Source organism: Halichoerus grypus, chromosome 1, assembly GCF_964656455.1.
Source record: "Halichoerus grypus chromosome 1, mHalGry1.hap1.1, whole genome shotgun sequence".
NCBI classification, from domain to species: Eukaryota; Metazoa; Chordata; class Mammalia; order Carnivora; family Phocidae; genus Halichoerus; species Halichoerus grypus.
The window spans coordinates 7,361,751-7,382,578 of record NC_135712.1 but is presented as its reverse complement, the minus strand read 5'-3'; the positions used below and the strand labels follow the sequence as shown (position 1 = coordinate 7,382,578).

At 53.1% G+C, this 20,828-nt stretch overlaps 1 long non-coding RNA gene across 1 annotated transcript; it reads left to right on the top strand.

The window, feature by feature from the left end:
• Positions 1 to 9,597: 9,597 nt before the first annotated feature.
• On the top strand, positions 9,598 to 16,477 carry LOC118537370 (uncharacterized). The gene is made up of 3 exons (XR_013442934.1): positions 9,598 to 9,710; positions 14,724 to 15,124; positions 16,214 to 16,477. It is a non-coding gene; the product is annotated as an uncharacterized LOC118537370 (long non-coding RNA).
• The last annotated feature ends 4,351 nt before the right edge of the window (positions 16,478 to 20,828 follow it).

The following is a 20,828-nucleotide window of genomic DNA, read 5'->3' as shown; positions in this document are numbered from 1 at the left end:
GCCAAAAGCAGACACTTAACCAACTGAGCCACCGAGGCACTCCAGTAAATGGACATTTCTATAAAAAGATACACAAATGGGGAATAAACACATGAAAACACGCTAAGCCTCATTAGTCTTTCAGGAGATGCAAATCAAAACCACCACAAGATAGTACTTCACCTGCACTAGAATGGCAAACATAAAAGGAGAAAAGATAGACAATGACAAGTGTTGAACAAGGATATGGTGAAATAGTTCCAAACTCCTGAATATTTGAGAGTTAAACAACATACCTCTAGAGAATCCATGTGTCAGAGAAGAAATCACAAGGGGACGAAGAATATTTAGAACTAAGTAAAAGATAAGATTAGGATACAGTTTTAAAAAATCTGAACTTCTACCTTAAGCTGTTAGAAATGAAAAAAAAAAAAAAAAAACTAACCCTCCCAAAAAAGATGGAATAATAAACATAAAAGGAGAAATCAATGAAATGCAAAATTTAAAAAAAAGAAAAAGAATCCCATAAGCAGTTCCTCTGAGAAAAGAATCTATGAAATTGATTGATCTAACCAGATTTACTCAGAAAAAGAGAGAGAAGACACAGTTTACCACCTCAGGAATGAAATAGAAGCATCACTACAGATCCTATAGACTTTAAAAGGATAAGAAGGAAACATTATGAGCAATTTTACTCCAATTAATTCAATAACTTAAAAGAAATAGATAAATTCTTTGTCATAATGTTACTTTGGTTGTATTAAAGGATGTACTTATTCTTAGGAAATCATGCAGAAGTATTTAAGGTGTAACTTACTTTCCAATGGTGCAGCACAATTTGGACAATTGGTGAATCTAAGGGTAGGTATACAAATGTTCATTGTGTTCTTCTTTTACCTTTTTTGTATATTTGAACATTTTCATAATACAAAGTTGGGAAAGGTAAATGAGGCACAAACTCTTGTCAGTAGAGAGGCTCTCACTCCAGATTCATCATTTGAAACAGGCTGATGATGGGAAGGACGTCATGATCTTTCACCCAGAGAGCAGTGTCGTGTCCTTCCCTCTGGGCCAGGATGAAGCTTCTCGGTGATGCTGGAACCTCCTACAAGACGGACACAGAGAGGAGGGGCCAGTCTTGACCTTCCACTGGCAGCAAGGGCCAACAAAAGTACTGAGTAGCTTTCTGTAGATGTCCAGCCCCTAACAGCAACTAGTAAAATGGGTGGGCAGTCAGCATGGGCCTTGATTTTAAACAGAGGCCTGACCTACTTAATTCTTCCCAGAGGTTGGAGAAAGATGCCTTGACTCCCACAGACATGAAACCTTGGCCTAACTGGACACTGATTACTCATAAGAGCTTTGTTGACCCAAACTTCCCATAACCCCACTTTGGTATGAAAGGAGGGCATGCCCAAAGAAGAATTAGTGCTAGGAAAATGACACAGATTTATTCAGTCCTGAAAGTTCTTTCCCAGAAATGATGTCCCTAATTGCACAAGAATAAACAATACATGACTGATAAATCCCATAGTTAGGGACTGGGAACAGCTTTCCTACGTTCCTAAGGAGCTGTATATTTGGAATCAGGTAAAACTGAAAGTAAGAGTAGTTGGCCATCTAAGGCCAGGTTGGATGAGACGAGTTCCCATATTTTGTTGTATCTCTTTGTGATTGGAGCACCTGTGAAGGACACAAACTGTGGTACCTCCACGACATTAGTAACGTACAAAGGAAAGAGGCTTGATACCACGAGTCTCCTCTTGGCCTCGGGTCCTGACTGATGCTGGGCATCAAGCCACACTGTCCGTCTTGAGGGGACACTTGAGAGGGAGGGATGGGTGGGACGAGCACCAAACCATCTCTGCAGGACATAATCAGACCACCTCCTACTCATTTCCTTATGATCCATTTGTTCTACAAATGGGGTTCCTCAGTCATTGGATGATCTTACTGATGCGGGTATGGTGGAGAAAAAGACAAAATACATGGCAGTTTTTATGGAGCTCACATTATGATTCATCTGGCAAAGCCAGAGTTACTTAGATAAAGGGAAGATGTGAGGAAGACTTTGGACTTGGGAAATCTGGGTTCTCATCCCAGCTGTGCAGCTGGCTTGTTGGGGCCTGAGTGACAAGTCCTCTGACCACCCCCCTCCCCCCCCAAGACCTCAAGGTCTCATCCTGGTGGGCAGAACCTGACCAGATTTCCAGTAGCAGCCCTTCCAGGCCGATCTTCAAATGGGGGCCCATTTCCCCTCCAGCCCTCTGTCAGCCGATGCCCAGCCCGTCAAGCTTTTGGCTAACAATGGCAAGGGGGTCCCTACCAGCTCCCCCACTTTGACCATCTTCGATCTGAAGGACTGGAAAATTTCCTTCAGAAGAAAAAAGCCCTGTGGCATATACATTCCATTATCCATACTGTTTCTGTTCCTTTTGGGAAATGTGTGCCTTTTAACAAGTCAGGGCCATTTTTCCTGTTGCCCATCACGCATGGCGATCTGTGGTAGGGGGCAGAGGGACACAGGGCTCTGGGTTGCTGTGTGGCACCGTCTGCCACTCGGATGATATGGCAGTGGACAGGTCTCCTGGGTCCCCGTGTCAGGAGGAAGCCTCCCTGCGACAACTGTCATCTCCTCCCTGAGGGCCCTCATGGTGGAAACATCGAGGACAAAGCTATAGAAATGGTCTGATATAGTACCATGATTTCTTCTAATTTCTAGAACATAATAAGTGATTCGTAGTACAAGACTGGGATCCAGAACTTATAGATAACTTGTACAGATCAATAACAAACTCATTTTGCAATGGGCAAACGTCCTCAGCAGATGCTTTACCCTAGAGCAGGGGTCAGGAAATGAAGGCCCTGGAGGCCAAATCCAACCCTTCAGGCTGTTTTATAAATAAAGTTTTATTGGAACACAGCCATGCCCGTTCGTTCATACATCGTCAACGCTGCCTTCCCCTACACCAGCAGGGCTGGGTGGCTGGAGTGGAGACCATCTGACCTGTAAACCAAAGATGTTTACCATCAGACCCCTACAGAAAAACATGCAGGCCCCCATAACGGAGGAAACAAGAGGCCAATAAGCATAGGGAAAGGTGCCCAACATTATTAGCCAACAGGAAAATGCAAATTAAGCCTATAGTAAGATACCCTTGCACACCCATCAGAATGGCTAAAATGAAAAAGATTGGCACCAAGTGTGACAATGATGGGGGACGGTTGCAGCTCCCGTACGGGAAGGCTGATGGGGGAAGTGGCACAACGTTGGGAAACAGCGTGGCCGTGTCTAGTACAGCTGAGCATGCAGATGTCCATGGCTGGCATCCCTGGGTGTGTACTCAGGGCAAGTGAGGGCTCTGGCCACCAGGAGACGTGCATGCCGATGGTCATAGCACCTTTGTTTCTAACAGTCCCAAACACAAAACAACCGAAGTGGTCACCAGCTGCAGAAGAATTAAACTAATTGTGCTATAGTCACATAATGGGACTATGAGTCTTTCCTGTTCAGTGGAAGGTGAGTGTGGTGGGGGAAGGGTCTCCACAGTGTCACTTGTCCCAGGAGCATCCAGACAGACAAAGACACAGGGCCAAGGCCTTTCTAGGTGAACCCAAGCCTGACCCTGCAGAGCAAACACCAGGAACCCTGACATGCCCCAGACAGGAAAGGACCCCCACCCTGTGATGCACAGGGTGCTGGTGGATGCAGGACCACAGACGTGAAGGAAGGACAGTGAATGCAGCCCCCTCTGGTCTTGAAGCAGGGCGAAAGATTGCTAGCGGGTGATTCGGGTCGTCGGCCACACTCTGTCCCCGCAACACTCAGTTACGGTCTGACGGCTTCACACATGCTGAGATCGTGGTTCATGTGGTCGTGGAGGGCTGGAGTCCCATCAGAAGTGTCCCTGTCCCTCCCCCACCACTGCGTGGGGGGCGCTGGTGCCCCAAGTGCTGGATGGTGTCGTGTTGGAATGGCAGGTCCACAAAAGCCTTTCCCACGAGGGGCTGACTTAGTGCACTCCGCACTGACAGCGGGGGTTGCCCAGAAGTGGAAGCCATGGGACAGAGTCTCCAACCCCCTCCTGGGAACACACCCCAAAGAAACCTCTGGAAGAGTAAGACAGAGGTTGTAGGGCGGCAGGCGTGCATTCCCGTGTGCCTTCCTGCCTGTCACTCTTGCTCAGTCCGCAGAGCAACCGCTGGGGTCGTCTCCAGCCCGCAGCTGCGGGGTCACTCCCGGAGGCTAACTCTGCGCCCAGGGTCATGGGTCCAGGTCATGATGGGCTCCCTAGGGGGTGACTTCTAACATCGGTATCCAAGAGGAGGGGCTCAATGGTTCGGGGCCGTTTGTCTGGCGACGTCTGTCCCGTAGAAGCACGAGGGGTGCACGTCAGACAGACACACGTCTTTCCTTTCCCCGCAGCTTCGGGCTCCTTGGATTCCAGCTCTGAGCATTTGCAAGGCCTGCATTTTGAGGGCTCTGTGGCACCACATTTGTTTGCAGTGACCGCTCTTACAAAAGACCCCAAACCAGGCGGCTTGAAACCCCAGAACTGTATTCTCTCGCTGTTCTGGAGGCCACAGGTCTGAAATCAGGGTCCGTCAGGGTCCGTCCCTTCTGGACGCCCAAAGGGACATCCTTTCGATGCTTCTGTCCCAGCTTCCGGGCGCTGCTGCCAAGCGGGGTGTTCCTGGGCTCGAAGCTGCTTCGCTGAAGTCCCTGCCCCTGGCTAACCCGGCTTCCCTCCTGCCAGTCTGAGTCCGCTCGCTCCGCTTGTAAGGACACCAGTCGTGTTGGATCAGGGCTGTGCCATAGCCCAGTATGACCTCATCTCAGCTAGTTACGTCTTCAGAGACCCTATTTCCAAATAAGCTCACTTTCTGAGGCTCCAGGCAGACATGAATCTGAGGGGATGTTATTCAAGCCCGTACGGGCACCAAGCACCAAATGGGTGCATGTGTCACCTCGTTTTGCATGTGGCAGAAAGACCTCCGGTGACCACACCCTAGAGAGAACCTCAGGACACACGTTGGAAAGGACAGGGGCCAGGACTAGGTGAGGAGGCCAGGGCTAGAGAGCACGTTGCCATGGTGATTGTGTTTCGTGTCCATCATAGTTCCCCAGCTCCCACGGGGTCCTGTCCCTCCCTCCATGGGTCTGGGTTATTCACGTCAAAGCATCTTACACACAGGGCCTGTGGGTGGCCAGCAGCCTTTCCTCCTCACCCGATAGTTTGGGATCCATCAGAAGCCCGGTAGTAGGCTTGTCGCTCTGGGAGGGGTAGGAACGGCCTGCCCTTCCAGGAGGGTGCGCTGCCCGTGAGTCCTGGGTGAGGGAGCACCCTCGATTTGTCACCCTAGCAATGGATGGAGGACCCTTCTAAGCCTAACTCAGGGCACGGTCACTCACACAGCTTCCCAGGGGGTCAACCTTTGGTGGTTAGGCAAGAGTTCTGGTGGGGTTTTATGTCAGGGGATGACAGAGCCTGGGGATTTAGTGTCCTCACTATGATGTCATGAACCTGAGGACGGGGTGGGGGTTGGCTTTGAGAGCCATGCCTGGGAGCAGAGCACAACAATGTCCCCATGCCCACCCAGGGAGAGGACAACTGTCATGGGCGTTGGGGGACCCCAGAGGGAGAATGCCCTGCAATGCCAGAAACAGGGAAGCTTGTCACTGTCCTTATACTTGTAAGGTAGGAGCCTGAGTGTGGCCAACTGAACCTGTGAGCTGTCTCACCTTGTCTGTTCTGATGGACTCTGTGACTTTGGACAGAGCCTTCTCCTGAAGACAGGGTTTGCTATCAGCAGAACTATTATAAAATATAACCAGTAGGATTCTTTCATATGCAGGTGGTAGAAACTTATCTCAACCTGCTTAAGCCTCAAAGGGGACTCAGGTTAGGTCCTTCCTGAGACTCGGAAGGAAGCTTCAGGAACAGCTGGATCAAGGGTCCAGGTATCAGGATTTTGTTTCTTGCTATCTTTTGGCTCTACTGCTTTCCCTGTGATAGTTTATGTTCTTGGAGGATTTCCAAAAGCAACATGATGGCCGTTGGCACTCCAAGATTAGAGTATTCTAGGTGCTTGTGATTCAGGAGAGAGGTTCTCTAGCGGGACAAGATTGCCCATGAGGACAGGAGCCCTGGACAGCGTAATTGGGAACAGTACATGTGCACAGGGTGTGCATCTATTCCGACTCCTGTCCCCACCCTCCCAGCGTTGAGTTTCTGGGCTCCAGAAAGCTAACTGCACAACCTTGCCTTGCTCACCAGACTAGGCTGTTTTGTGCCCCGTGTTTTTGCCTGTGTTGTGCCTTCTGCCGGAAATGTCTTTGCGCCATCCACCTGCCCCCGCACGCTCCTAGCCCATCATCATCTAAGGATCCTTCCTACTCCATGTCTGGTCCCAGCATAGAGCTCACGTGGGGGCCGTGCAGGCTCTCAGCTCCACAACCTGAAATCAAAATCTTTCTGTGACAAGGTCTCCAAGATTTTCACACGCTCTTTGAAGTATGAAAGCACCACTGATAACTGCTGCTTATCCATCAGTGTTCAGCTCAGAGGCCGCCTCCTCCAGAGAGCCCCCCTGCCTTGCCACCCCACCCCAGCCTGCAGCAGGGACAGTTAGAGAGCCACAGCGGCCCAGTGCCAAAGACATCGTAGAAGCTGCAGAGATTCTCCCTACATATGTGGGCGCGAATGCAGACAGTAACACACACAGGCACACGTTGGGTCAAATAGAGTCATGAGTGCGGGTCCTTCTCCAAATTGCTCCTGGACCCTCTTCTGCCTGCCCTGTGCCCGAGGCTGACTCTCCTGTCTGCGCTCCAGGACCTCTGGGGGCTGCCCTGCACCAGCAGTCCATGGAGGCCTGGAGGGCAGAGGGGGGTACTTTGCCCCATTCCTGGGACAGCCCCCCACTGGGCTCAGCAGATGCCACCTCCCTGTCCTCCCTCCAGGCCCAGGGGTGGGACCGCCTCCCCCTGTGGCTGGAGGCTGGGAGCCCCCTCCTTGGTCCAGCCCTCCTCCCTGCTGCAGCTGGGGACTGTCCCCTGGCCTCTTCCTCTGGACCGTGTGGGAGAAGTGCTCCTGCCTGGGATCTTCCCTGGTCCATCGGGACACTCTGCTCTCTGTGCAGAAGATCAAGGAGGCTTTGCTCTCTTTACACATTGCACACACACGTTTTTTTCCTTTCAGTAATTTATTTATCTACAAGCAATTAATAAAATTGTCAATTCTATTTTTACATTTTCAGGTACTCACAAAACAACTACAATAGCTTAGATTCTGTATCCTGGAGTGTGTGCATGTGCACGCGTCCACGTGCATGGGAGTGTATGCTTGTCATCAGGAGAAAACATATTTTGACAGCTTAAAATTCATAAGTGTTAAACAATAAATAGTATCTTAAACAAAACAACAAAGATTAAGAAAAATATCATGGAACTAGGAAGAAATGGTTGCAGATTCTTAAGCTTTCCTATCTATAAGGTTAAGATTAAACTAATCCCATGAATTTAGGACTAAAATAAGAATTAAGGACTAAAATATGAGTTGAGGGCTAAAATTTGAATTTAGGACTAAAATTTGAATTTAGGACTAAAATTTGACCTTAGGACTAAAATATGAGTTAGGACTAAAATTTAATTTAGGACTACACTAACAATTTTAACAGTTTAGTGGGATGTTGTTTTGTTTAAGTTTTTCTCTCTCTCTCTTTTTAAGGCAATCACATTTTATTCACGTAAATACTGAGTTATTTCAGCGGAACTGTAACCCTAGTCCTAGAGCACAGAAATGGTCTTGTTTGAAAGTCTCTATCCATGTCCACGATAGAGGATATCTTCAGTCCCAGTGGCATGAATTTAAATCCGAACACCGTACCCACAGCAGAGAGTTCTAAAGCGTCCGGCGGGGAAGCTATGTCTTCATGACAATGTGGACGAAGCTCTAGTTACACAGTCCGCGATGGGGTTACACCGCTATCCGGCGGAGAGTCACTGTGGCGTCAGTTCCGAAAGAGTAGCCGTTTCACTAGAGAGAGAGCCATCAGACGTTCTTCACGGAGCTCCGCGCAGATGCTGAGCCGGGCTGTGGCGGCTCAGAGCCCAGCTGCCCTGAGCCTGGTCACCCCTGCAGGCGACTCTGGGTCCCGGGGCCCTCACGGTGGGCCTTCCCTCCCCCCTGGGGGCCAGATGACCCCAGGGACCCCCCGACACTCCCCAGGCTGCGTGGGCTGTGGGCGGAGCAGCAGGACCAAGAGGGACCCACAGGACAGGCCGGCAGCTGGACTCCACACCGGCTAGCATCCATCTCAAGTGATCATTCTCTTTCCTTAGCTCCTGGAACTCCCTCTCTCTGGACGCAGCTCCCACCCAGCTCTTTGTGGCTCTGTCCTGATGGAAGAAGACCAGCTTGCGATGGTAGGAGGCGGTTCTCTCCAGCTCCTTGCCCAGGTCTTGGGCCATCTTCTTGTAGAGGTTGCGAATCTGGCATGTGAAGTTCATTTCTCTGTGCGCGCTGGCCAGTTTCTTCTTCATTTCCAAGCACTGAGCTTCCGCTTGAAACTCTTCTCGGTGAAGTCGCTGGATGTATTGGTCCTGTTCATCCAGGGGGTTCTGAAGTTTCAACTTCAGCGGCTTAATCTCCCTGTCCAGCTGTGAAGTTTCCTTCTGCAAATTTGCTTCCTGAGTTTGCAGGCTGTGGATTTGTCGTGTCAGCTCCGCCATCTCTCGCCTTTCTGCGCACAGTCGTCTGGCTCTGTGTTGCTGTTCCCCTTCGGGACTTGGAGGGGACCGAGGGCAGCCAGCATCCTCAGGGACGCCCTTCAGATCCACTGCTGCCCGATGGGCGGGCTGATCGCCATTTCCTGCTCCCCTCTTTGGCTGGACTCCCCGGCTCCCGGCACCGGCGTGCTCTGCAGGGAGGTCAGGCGGGGGGACGGCCTGCAGCCCGGGTCCGGCCCTGGACGGGGACTGGCTGGCTTGATCTTTCGGGACCGGCTCCATGCATGCCTTCGACGGCTCCAGCCTTTCTTCCCCCTCCTTCTCCTGCCCTTTCTGCCTCCATCTCGAAACGTCTTGGTTGAGCGGTTCGGGTCCTTCTGGAAAAGGAGTGTTTTCACTCCGATCCTTCGTTCTTTTCCTCAGAAGCTGTTCTCCATCCTTCTCCGATGTTCTGAGGATGGGTTTTTCCCCAGGGACCAGGGGCAGGTCGGGAGGCTGGCTCTTCAGTGCCTTCCTCAGAGAGTTGACAGTGTCCCTAAGCAGCAGCCTGCTCAGGTCTGCGTTCAATGCCGACAAGCACAGGGCTTGTAACAAGGGAGGACTGGCCACCACCGCGGGCGGCCTGAGGGCGGCCTCGGCTTGTGTGCTTGGGCCACTCTCCTCACGGCGGGTTCCACAGACTTCGTGGCGGGCAGAGCCCCTGTGGCCCAGCGCCTTCGCGCTTCTTCGAGTGAGTCGTCTCTTCACGAGGAGAACCAGCAGCACAGTCCATACGAGCACCGCCCAGGGCAACACGGGGAGACTTGGGCTGTGTCCCCAGCTTCCAGAAATCAGCAGCAGTGCCCCCCACAGGTGCTCCAACACCAGCTGGCAAGTGGATCCGGCGGCCGAGGGGGGGCCCTCCATGGCTGCGTCGGGCTCCACAGCTCTGTCTCCGAGCGCCAGAGTCCTGTGGCCGCAACTGACCACTCAGAACCCTGTGGAGAGTTCCAACTATGAGGTCAACGGTGCCCGGCAACCAGGGCAGAGCAGTTGGGCCGGGGGAGGGGAGGCCAGCCAGGTTCCAGAAAACAGTTCTCCCTGACTTTGCTGCGAAGTAGAAAGTTGTCTCAATCACACAAGCCCTGGGGGAGGTGGGAAGGGCTGATCCTGGCCCGGAGCTCAGCCACTCAGGCCCACCTGGCCTTACAGCAAACCTAGGGGCTCAAGGCAGCGCCAGGTCACGTCCGTCCGTGCGCACAAGACAATCAGGGCAGAGTGTTCAGGCCTCCTTCCCGGGCGAGGCCCGTTCTCCTGATCTGAAGTTTCCCTCGTCCGGAGGGACTCTGGTCCTGTCTGCAAAGGTCCCAGGTGCTCCCTCCTCTGAGGCTCCCTCTTTCCTCTGTGTGGTCACTGTGGGCTGGCAGGTCACTGTGGGTCTGAGACCGAGGGTGTCCCCAAAGCTATGACCTAAGAGAGCAGGATTCCAGTGCTAACGACTCAGGAGAAATCCACTGGAACCGGCCGGGTCTGACACTCCCGTGGACCTGTGGAGCCAGCCTGTCCTTGTTCAATCCACGTGTTCCTGCAACGGGGTGACTCGCACAGGTGACCCAGTGACCCGGGCTGTTTCCCTAGGGGGCCCTCCGTCTACAGCCTGTGCCTCCCAAGGAGGGCCCGTGGGTGGAAAGTTCATCAGCAGTGGGGACAGGAGAGAAAATTCAAATATGACAACCAGCCCCAAATGGGCCACCATTGAAACTAAGAATAAAATTGCACCCGTGAGCATTTGCCAAGGTCGCTGGCCAGAGGCTGGTGTGGGGAGCAGAGCTCAAAAGTGCCTCACGGAGGACACGAGCAATCCATGGATCTGCTGAATGGGGCCCCTGTCCTTCAGGGCTGGATAAGATTTTTGGGAGTCTGAGGATGGGGGCCCCCGTCAGAACCAACTTCCCTCTTCCCTCCTGGCCCTGCAGGGATGCCCAGGGAGGAGACTGCGGGGCGCGGGCCGTTGTGTTTGTGCAGCCCCTTCGAGCCTCAGGCCCCCGACCTTCAGGACAGGTGAGGCTTCGGGTCTGGGATTATAAGGCCCAGGAGGAAGGCTCGCTCAGAAATGCAGAGTCACTGCTGGGGCCGCAAAGGCCTGGGTCTTGCCCCCGAAGCCTCCTTCTTCCCCAGGGCAGGGGTGGTACCTCTCAGAAGCTGACCCGGGAAGGAGGTGCCCCTGCACACACAGGAGCTTGGGACCCCCAAGCCCGGGATGGGTCAGCGGCCAACGAAGGGCCCTCAACTCGTGCTCCCTGCTCTGTCCCCTGGGGAGGTTTGGAAGCAGAGCACAACAATGTCCCCACACCCACCCAGGGCGGGGGCCACTGTCATGGGCACTGGGGGACCCCAGAGGGAGAAGGCCCTGCAATCCCAGAAGCAGGGAAGCTTGTCACTGTCCTTATACTTGTAAGGTAGGAGCCTGGGTGTGGCCAACTGAACCTGTGAGCTGCCTCTCCTTGTCTGTTCTGATGTGTTTGCTCATCAGCAGAATTGTTATCAAAGAGAACCGATAGGATTCTTTCACTTGCAGGTTGCAGAAACTCATCTCAACCTGCTTAAGCCTCAAAGGGGACTCAGGTTAAGTCCTTTCTGAGACTAGGAAAGAAGCTTCAGGAACAGCTGAATCAAGGGCCCAGGTATCAAGATTTTGCTTCTTGCTGTCTTTTGGCTCTACTGCTTTCTCTGCAGTAACTTAGTGCTCAAACAGAGTATCTCCAAAAGGAACACCATGGCCTTTGGCAACCCGGCATTCCAGGATTCTTGGTGCTTGTGATTTCAGAAGGAGAGAAGTCCCCTCTTTCTTAGTGCCTGTATTTGTCTGGGGAAGGGACCTGGGCCTGGGCCTGCTGGGGTCTCATGGCTACCCCTGGACTGTGGGGTTGGAAGTCATTCCCACGTTGAGGAGAGTGGTTCCCAGAAGGCAAGGGAAGGGGGCAGAGATGCTGGGTGAACCCAACCTCAGCCTTCACTGCTGGATGTTTGGAGACCAACCTCCCCGATGGGACGACTTACGGAGGTACCTGGTGATAGCTTGCAGACAGGGCCAGCGGAGGCCGAGGAGGAATACTGATAGGGGGAAAAAAAAGAGCTTCTAAAAACCCCTGCACAGCGACAACCTCACAACTCTGAAAACTTGAAAACGTTACCTGAATAGTGACAAGGAAGGGCTCGCACGTCCCTCTGCATCCAGGACAGGCTGTTGCTGGAGAACCCAGAGCTTTCTCCAGCCCGCGCCCTGCAGATTCATTTCGGAGTTGACATTTCAAAGAACGTTCCACCCACGGGTTTTCGCTGAGACATGAGAGTATCTCTGAACTTAATATTCAGGTAGAGAAATGGAATGCTTAGAAATGGAATGCCTGAAAGGCTTGTCCCCTGGCACGTGTTTCTTAGGAGAACAGCAAGGAACAAAAAACCAAAATGCAGAATTCCTGACACCCTCACTGCCCACGAGGTTCGCAGCTCTGACGAGGCGGGAGTTCTCTCCGTCCCAACCTTGCTGCCTCGGGCTGGGGGGCCACCCTGAGCCCAGAGAAGTGGCTCCTCGAGGTCCATGAGTGAACTTGGGTGGGAAAAGCTGTGTTTTTATTTTTTCACGAGCTTCCAGCTGGAGTGTAGCATCTTCTTCGACTATGGAACAGAAGCAACAAATTACAGCAGCGTTAGCAGGCCTGGGGATGTCCTCACCAGTGGAATCAGAGACATTTCCTAGCACCTTGTTACTGTTGTGGAATCTGGAGCTCATGTCTCTGCTCCTCTCTGCTCCGAAATTACAAGTCATTAGACCTGCCCCTGGGCCTCACTACACATGCTTTAGTAAAGATGCACATGCATTGCTTTCCGCTATTATAATTCAATACCCATTTTGATATTTGTGTGTTATTTGTCATCCTTCTGGATTTTATTTTATGCATCTAAACATACAAATCTGGGAAGGGGTCCGTGGGCCTCACTGGCCTGCTGAAGGGAGCCGAGGCTCTGCCTACCTGCCGGGCTGGGCTGTGAGTCTGCCCTGCGCTTTTCAGGGAACGCTCACAACCACACCGTGAGGTCGCTATTGAAAACCCCCCCACTTACCAGATGGAAAGATTGAGGCTCGCAGAGTGGACACCTTGCTCCTGGGATGCAAAACAACAAGGGGCCGAGTTGGAACCGAACTCCAGGAAAGCTGGTCACCCCTTCCTCACCATCCCACCCGCCAGCACGTCTCAGACCCCCAGCAGTCCCCTCTCTCTGTCGGGAAGCCCCTCTCCCTGAATCATGGCTGAGCAGGGCTGTCTGAAATCATCAAGTGCATGTTACCCAGAGCTGGAAACCCGCCAAAGAGAGATGAGTAAAGTGTTCCACTCCCCTGATTTTTGAGTGGAAACACGGGGCGTTACCCTCTTTCGTGTTACTTAGCGAGGCTGCTGCAAGTGCTCCCGAGTGAGCGAGCACATTCAGGTGTCTCCGAGTGCTCAGCGCTTGCAACAGGCTCCGTCCGGGCCGGACTGGGTCGGATTCTGGGCAGACAGGCGGGAAGAGGAGGCGAGGAAGGAAAGGGTGATCAGGTGGAGAAAGGAGAGGGCAGAGAAGGAAGCGGGAGGCAAGCCGAGACACAGCCTGTGCGTGGGCCAATCAGAGAAGGCAAGGGACCCAGCCCCGCTCTTCCATAGACGTGGGTTCAAATCCTGCTCTGGCCTCACCAGCTCTGTGAACCGTGCTCTGTGTCCCAGCCTTGGACTGGAGACTTTGCGCCTGCCTCGGAAATGAGCGCGGGGTTGTCAACTGTGCGTTTGACTCCGGTGGGCGCCCCGTCCGTGGAGACACAGATGATGTGGGCCTGGCGTCCTCTGGCACCCTGAGCCGTTGCTGGCTTGGGCTTCAGGGACAGAACATAGTCAGCGTCTTATCCCGGTCCTGTGTGTTGCCACCGAAAACCGCTCCCTGTTCTCCCTCTGCTCTTCACCTAACACCATCCTGGTCTTGTGGACCACACGCCTGCCGCCGCCACCAGCCAGGCCCACAGCACCAGGGGTGGAACGGGGGTCCCGAGAGCACCAGGGGCGGAACGGGGGTCCCGAGAGCACCAGGGGCGGAACGGGGGTCCGAGAGCACCAGGGGCGGAACGGGGGTCCGAGAGCACCAGGACAACACAGCTGGGAGCCCGAAGCACCTGTCCTGCCTGGAGTTTTCGGCACAAGGAGCCCGTGCCCCTCAGCATCTGCTGGCCCAGTCCCGCAGGGGTCACTTGTCATTCCCGCTCCTTCCGTGTGCATGCTCAGCATCCTGACAGCGACCCCCCAATAGTGGAGCGAGTCCAGAATTTCTGCACTTGTCTTCCTAACCCTGAGCTTGAACAACAACTTGGGTTTCACAGTTCATAGCGGCGCTGTCCTTCCCAAAAACCCCGGCCCATTTCCATCGTTAGCTGTCACTTCCCGGCAACCTCACTTACACAGCTTAAAATGATAAATAGCAAGTTCCTTTTCCAAACATCCTTTGGGAGAGTACGCACGGCCTTACAAACAAGGCTGAGCCACCCTCTGGGTGGAGCACTGTGAAATTGCCGCCTTGGTCTCCGATTCTTGAGGACTTGACCCGGCCGCCTGTCCAGGTACGAGTTCCCTGCCCTGGGTGTGTGGCCGGCCCTCTGATTTCCATGCTGGTGGGGGACCGGGGCGGAAGAGCACGCCGTCAGCAGGAGCTCAGGAGGGAAGGCACACGGTTCCCCAGGCCGGTGGCCAGGGCACGGCGTCTTTCCTAGGTGACTCACCCAGACTCAGGTGGGTCCCATGCTCACTGGGCAGCTGCTGGGCCCAGATGGCCAAAGGGGCTGGCAGGGTCTTCACATGGCTCCACTGTGGATAGTTGCCGAAAGCTCCCCTGAGGCCCAGGGCATCCACATCAGGAGGCTTGGCAGAGGCTCTCTTTACAAAGGGACTTACCCAGGATTGCAGAAGGACGTGGCCTAACATTAAGATGTTTTATGACTCTGATTAACCAGGAGCAGGGAGCTGGAGAGAGGCGGTGATTAATCGTCCCACAGAGGAGCTGGACCCCATCATCCCCACGTGGACAGAGAGCCTGGAGCAGCCGGAGGTGTTTGCTGTCCCCCCCCCACCCCGCCCTCTGTGCCCCCACCAAGAAGAAGCCCAATTCCAGCCAGCGGGTGAACCTCGGGTCTGCTGGGCGGGCGCTTTGCCTTTCTGAGCGGCCTGCACATTGCAGAGCCCAGTTCCTGCCCTCGAAGGGGGCACTGCCGAGCACAGACAGACAGACACCTCATGGAGGACAGAAGGGACCTGTGTCGTGAGGGGTGAGATCTGCGTGCTGGGAGCACAGGGAGCCCCAATCCCCCTGGCGAGGGCTGTCCCCGAGGGGTCCTGGATGCCTCTTTTGAGACAGGTGTACGAAAGAATCACAGGAGGACACAGCCCGTGACATTGCAGGGTCTCTGGTGTGGGCCCCACGGGGAAGCTCTTTGACAGCCTAGTCCTGAGCAAGTCCCTCCTTCTTTCAGGAAGAGTGTTTTCTCCCTGGTTGGGTTTCTCTCTCTGCTGGGCCCAGAAAGCTCAGGGCCAAATTTGGGGGCCAGGGTTTTGAGTTCTCGAATTCCCATAATGTATACAGAGCATTCTGACTGCCCCTTGCCCGTCTTCCTGTCTTAGTTCTGTGCCCTGATCCCTCAGGCATTTGTGTTTCTGGTTTTCGGTTTTAGGGCACGCACCCCTGTGTGCATCTCCCATCCGCATGGAATGAGGGTAATAACGAGCTCGTCTGCCTGTCCTGCCCGGCTGGGGGGGTCTCCGCTGTGCCCACGTGTGAGACTGTCCACGTCCCCAGAGGAAGTCCTCTGTCAAATCCACCCAGAAACAGAACAGGTGGGGTCAGGCGCAGGGCACACAGTTATGGAAACAACCCGTCTAGCCCCCAGGGGCTGGTAAAGGAGGTCTTCGTGTACAAGACTCTCTTTAGTCTCTCAAGGGAATGAACTAGATCTGCATCCATCAATGTGAACAATTCTCCAGAACAGACGACTGAGCCAAAAATCAAGTTGCAGAAGAACATGTAGAAGATGATATTATTCAAATCCTTTTTTTTTTTTTATTAGTTTAAGTGGTGTTCAGCACTTTGTTTGTTAGATGGCACTCTGGTCACCAAACTGAGGACGTGTGGCTTGTCAGAGGTCAGGACATGCCTTGAAGGACCCTAGTCCTTCCCATGTTTCCAATGGCTCACCTACATCTGTGGGAATTGACCCGTGGGCTCAGGGACACAGACCATGTGGTCTTAGCCAAGGCACCAAGCAGTCAGTGGGTCCATGTGGGAACACAGGAAAGCTCCCTTTTTGGGGTTCCATCAGGACAGAACCCTAATCCTTGAACAGGGATGGGGCTTCTTCCTGGGCCACCCATGGGAGACAGGAAGCCATGGCCGGGTGGGGTGAGGGACACCTCTCCTCGGGCACAAAGTCTGAGAGGGTGTCCTCTTCAGGCCCATTGTGATGGTGTCATCGGAGATCAAAAGCAGAAAGGAACAAGTGTCCGTGAGGATGAGGAGAAACTGGGACCCTTGTGCCTTTGCTGGTGTGAACGTAAATGTGGTGGCCGCTGTGGGAAACAGGAGGGAGGTTCCTCAAAGAATCAAAGCTGGAGTTCCACTAAGATCCCGTGATTCTTTTTTTTTTTAACATTTTTTTATTTTGTTATGTTAATCACCATACATTACATCATTAGTTTTTGATGTAGTGTTCCATGATTCATTGTTTGAGTATAACACACAGTGCTCCATGCAGAACGTGCCCTCTTTAATACCCATCACCAGGCTAACCCATCTCCCCAACCCCCTCCCCTCTAGAACCCTCAGTTTGTTTCTCAGAGTCCATAGTCTCTCCTGGTTCATCTCCCGCTCCGATTCCCCCCCTTCATTTTTCCCTTCCTACTATCTTCTTTTTTTTTAACATATAATGTATTATTTGTTTCACAGGTAAAGGTCTGTGATTCAACACTCTTGCACAATTCACAGCGCTCACCATAGCACATACCCTCCCCAATGTCCATCACCCAGCCACCCCATCCCTCCCACCCCCCACCACTCCAGCAACCCTCAGTTTGTTTCCTGAGATTAAGAATTCCTCATATCAGTGAGGTCATATGATACATGTCTTTCTCTGATTGACTTATTTCGCTCAGCATAACACTCCAGTTCTAGCCACGTCGTTGTAAATGGCAAGATTTTGTTCCTTTTGATGGCTGCACAATATTCCATTGTATATATATACCACATCTTCTTTATCCATTCATCTGTCTATAGGATGCCGTGATTCTGCTTCTGAGTTCATACTCCAAGGAACCGAAAGTCCGGACTCAAACAGAAACCTGCACACCACTGTTCACAGGAGCGTCATTCCCAGTAACCGGAAGGGGCAAACAACCAAAATGTCCGTTGATGCACACGTGGGTGAAAGAAATGTGGTCTTAGCCCCACACGGAATCTTACTGAGGCTTAAAAAAGAATGACATCCTGACGTTCTCACACCTGCCACAGCGTGGATGACCCTCAAGTCATCACGCTCAGCAGAACTGGCCAGTCCCAAAGGACAGACGCTGTGTGATCCCACTTAAATGAGGTGTCTGGAGCAGTCAGGCTCTTAGACACAGAAAGGAGGATAGAGGGTGCCAGGGGCAGGGGGCAGTGGGGAGAGGAGAGTGTGTGTTTCCTGGGGCAGAGATTCAGTCTGGGAGGACGAAAAATTCTGGCGGTGGATGGTGGGGCTGGTTGCACAACAACAGGAATGTGCTTCATGCCACTGAATTTTACACTTAAACATAGGTAGGGGTGCCTGGCTGGCTCCGTCGGTTAAGCCTCCAACTCTTGGTTTCAGCTCAGGTCATGATCTCCGTGTCCTGGGATGCAGCCCCGAGTTGGGCTCCATGCTCAGTGGGGAGTCTGCTTCTCTGCTTCTCTCTCCCTCTCCCTCTGCCCCTCCCCTTACTACCACTTGCACACGCTCACTCTCTAAAATAAATATTTGAATCTTTAAAAAAATAGGTAAAATGGTAAATTATATATGTATATTTTATAATAAAAAGATATAAGGCATGCCAAGAAAACTCAGTAATAAGATAAATATTTGCATGCAATATTATTTTTAAGAATGAAAATTTATGCAGAAAACCCATGATGAGCACAATGGCAATATTTTACATAAAGAGGACTTGTATTCCTGGTTCTCCCTGCCTCCCAGGCCCCTCGGCCGTGCGCCTGGCACCAAGTTACCCTCTTGGAGAACAACACAAGCGTGATTTCTCCCTTGGGCGCAACCGTGCTGGGCAAGAATGATTTATTCTGGTTTCACATGCGAGTAGTTGAGGCTCCTGGGACGAAAGCCATGTGCCCCCAGTCCATCCTGTGCCTTTGGCCTCTGCAAAGCTGCCTCCTCGTGCACACAGCTCTGGGCTCAGGGTGCGAGGAGCCGCGATCGATCGGGCTCCTCCTGAGAAAGAAGCCTGAGGTCAGAGCCCGGGCTGGAGATTTCCATCCTGTAAGTCCTTCTTGGGAATTTTATAAGAACCGGGTGAATGCGTGACTTTTCCTCCTGTGATTTTGCTTCATCTGTTTTTTTGTTTCCATTGTTCCATCTGTGATGCGATTCTTCCAGCTCTGTAATCTGGTCTAATAAACGCTAATTATTTAAGTTTCCCTGACATTGCTGTGCTCCCTGGCTCCCGGGAACCCGAACCGGAGAGGGACCTTGGCACGGGGCTTTCGTCCTCCCGGGAAGGGCCTGGGTCACCAGCTGCGTCTTGCTCAAGGTCAGCTCCTTCGGGCTGGGACCTCGTCTGTCGTGTTCTTAGCGGTACCCAAATCGGCCTGGTGCCTGGCACACACAGAAGGACCTTCATAAATCATTCCCAATGAGCGAGTGAGTGACTGAAAAATAAAAGTCTAACCAGCATATCACCCTTTACGAAGTACACAGTCTTTTTGGCAGCTGTCCCTGAAACTTGTACCTGCGGGAATCGTCAGAGGAGAATTTGCTGCTTGAAATGAGAAAGCATGTAGATTTTGTGAGGCTTCAAAAACCGTATTAAATAGCTGTATTTCTACTCTTCAGTTGAGGTGGACAACAGTAAAATACATATTCTCTAAGCCCAAGAGAGGTGAAAATATACGTTGTTACCAAATCCTTAGACAGAAGCTGTGTTTGCATTTGCTGTGACCGTAAGTACACAGCCCGTTGAGTTGTCAGAAACCTGCTCAGGGGACAGATGAGCGTGTGTGTGTGTGTGTGTGTGTGTGTGTGTGTGTGTGTGTGTGTGTGGTGTGGTGTGAAGGCGTTGACTTAGCTTCAAGCTGAAGAGTTTCCTTCTCTGCAAAGCTGTTGCTCTGCCTGAGCAAAACGGTTCCTCCACGGCTGGCCTCCCCAGGAGGCATCTCAAGTCTATGGTTCATTGTGTTCCTCTGAAATGGGCGATGTTCGAGGGACAAGATTGCCCGTGAGGACAGGAGCCCTGGACAGGGTAAGTGGGAACAGTACGTGCGCACAGGGTGTGCATCTATTCCGACTCCTGCCCCCACCCTCCCAGCGTTGAGTTTCTGGGCTCCAGAAAGCTAAGTGCACAACCTTGCCTTGCTCACCAGACTAGGCTGTTTGTGCCCCGGGGTTTTCCCCTGATGGGCCTTTTGCCAGAAATGCCCTTGCCCGCTCCGACTGCCCCCACTCCAATCCCATCATCATCTAAGGATCCTGGCTACTCCCCATCTGGTCCCAGCATAGAGAGCCCATGGGGGCCGAGCAGGGTCTCAGCTCCACGACCTGAGGAATCCGAATCTTTCTGTGACAAGGTGTTCAGGTGATTCATATGCGCTTTCTTTCTTTCTCTTTTTCTCTTTTTAAAATTTCTCTTTTTAAATTTGTCATGGTTCCCACTGGTAGCAGTGTCGGCTCCATCAGGTAGGACGTGCGTCCCCTTGGAAATCCTCCCCCTGCACTCCAGCCCCTCCCGAAGCTGCCCTTGGGGTCCCTGTTGTGGGAGCAGCTCGGAGGTGAGACCACCTGCTCACGAGGGCTGTCAGGGACGGTGGAAACCTGGCGGGAGCCCAAATGGACAGGCCTACTCCACGCCGCACTCCTCAGAAAGCGGGCTCCCCACTGCGTGCAATGGGTCCATGCCTTGCTGACTCTCCTCAGGGCCCCACGCAGAGATTTTTCTAAGGGTTCCTTGAGGACGCCCAGACAACACACAGCGATCTTCAGAAGGTGGGAGTCTTTCTTCCTGCCTCTCCTCTGACCCCCCAACTGCCCCAACACAGCCCCGATCTGTCCTCCCCCTCCATCTCCATGATGACCACCCCAGTGCCAGCCCCCAGTGCTCCATGCAGACCCCGTGAGCCCTCTCCCAGAATCCAGCCCCGTCTCCCCCTCCCCTCGTTCCCTTGTCCCCAAAGCCACGCAGATCTGTGCAGAACACACATCACACCCGTGCCCAGCCACCAGCCCCTGTCTCCAGGTCTACACCCGCCCCGGGGGTCTCTACCCTGCACGAGGGAGAGCTCTGTGCAGGGGCCCTGCTGCCTGCCCCCTTCCCTGTCACCTGTGCCCGGTTTCCCCAGCCCCGGCAGCACAGCCCTGCCTCGGCCTTTATACTCCTGTGCTCCCTGCCTGGAACATTCTGCCCCCTGCTATCCCAGACTACCTCCTGCGACCTTCATCTCAGCCTAAACGTCCCCTCTGGTTGTGGCCCCTGACCCCCGTAGCCGTCACCCTATTGGAATTCTCTGGAGAGCAGAGATTGCTATTCCTTGTCCCCTTGTTCTTGATTCCCTGGCCTTGCCCCCACTAGGATGGAAGCCCTGGGGGTCCTCTGGCCTCACCCCACACTGCAGGACAGCGCGAAAGACATTGTAGAAGCTGCAGAGATTCTCACTACATATGTGGGCGCGAATGCAGGCAGTAACACACACAGGCACACTTTGGGTCAAATAGAGTCATGAGTGTGGGTCCTTCTCCAAATTGCTCCTGGACCCTCTTCTGCCTGCCCTGTGCCCGAGGCTGACTCTCCTGTCTGCTCTCCAGGCCCTCTGGGGGCTGCCCTGCACCAGCAGT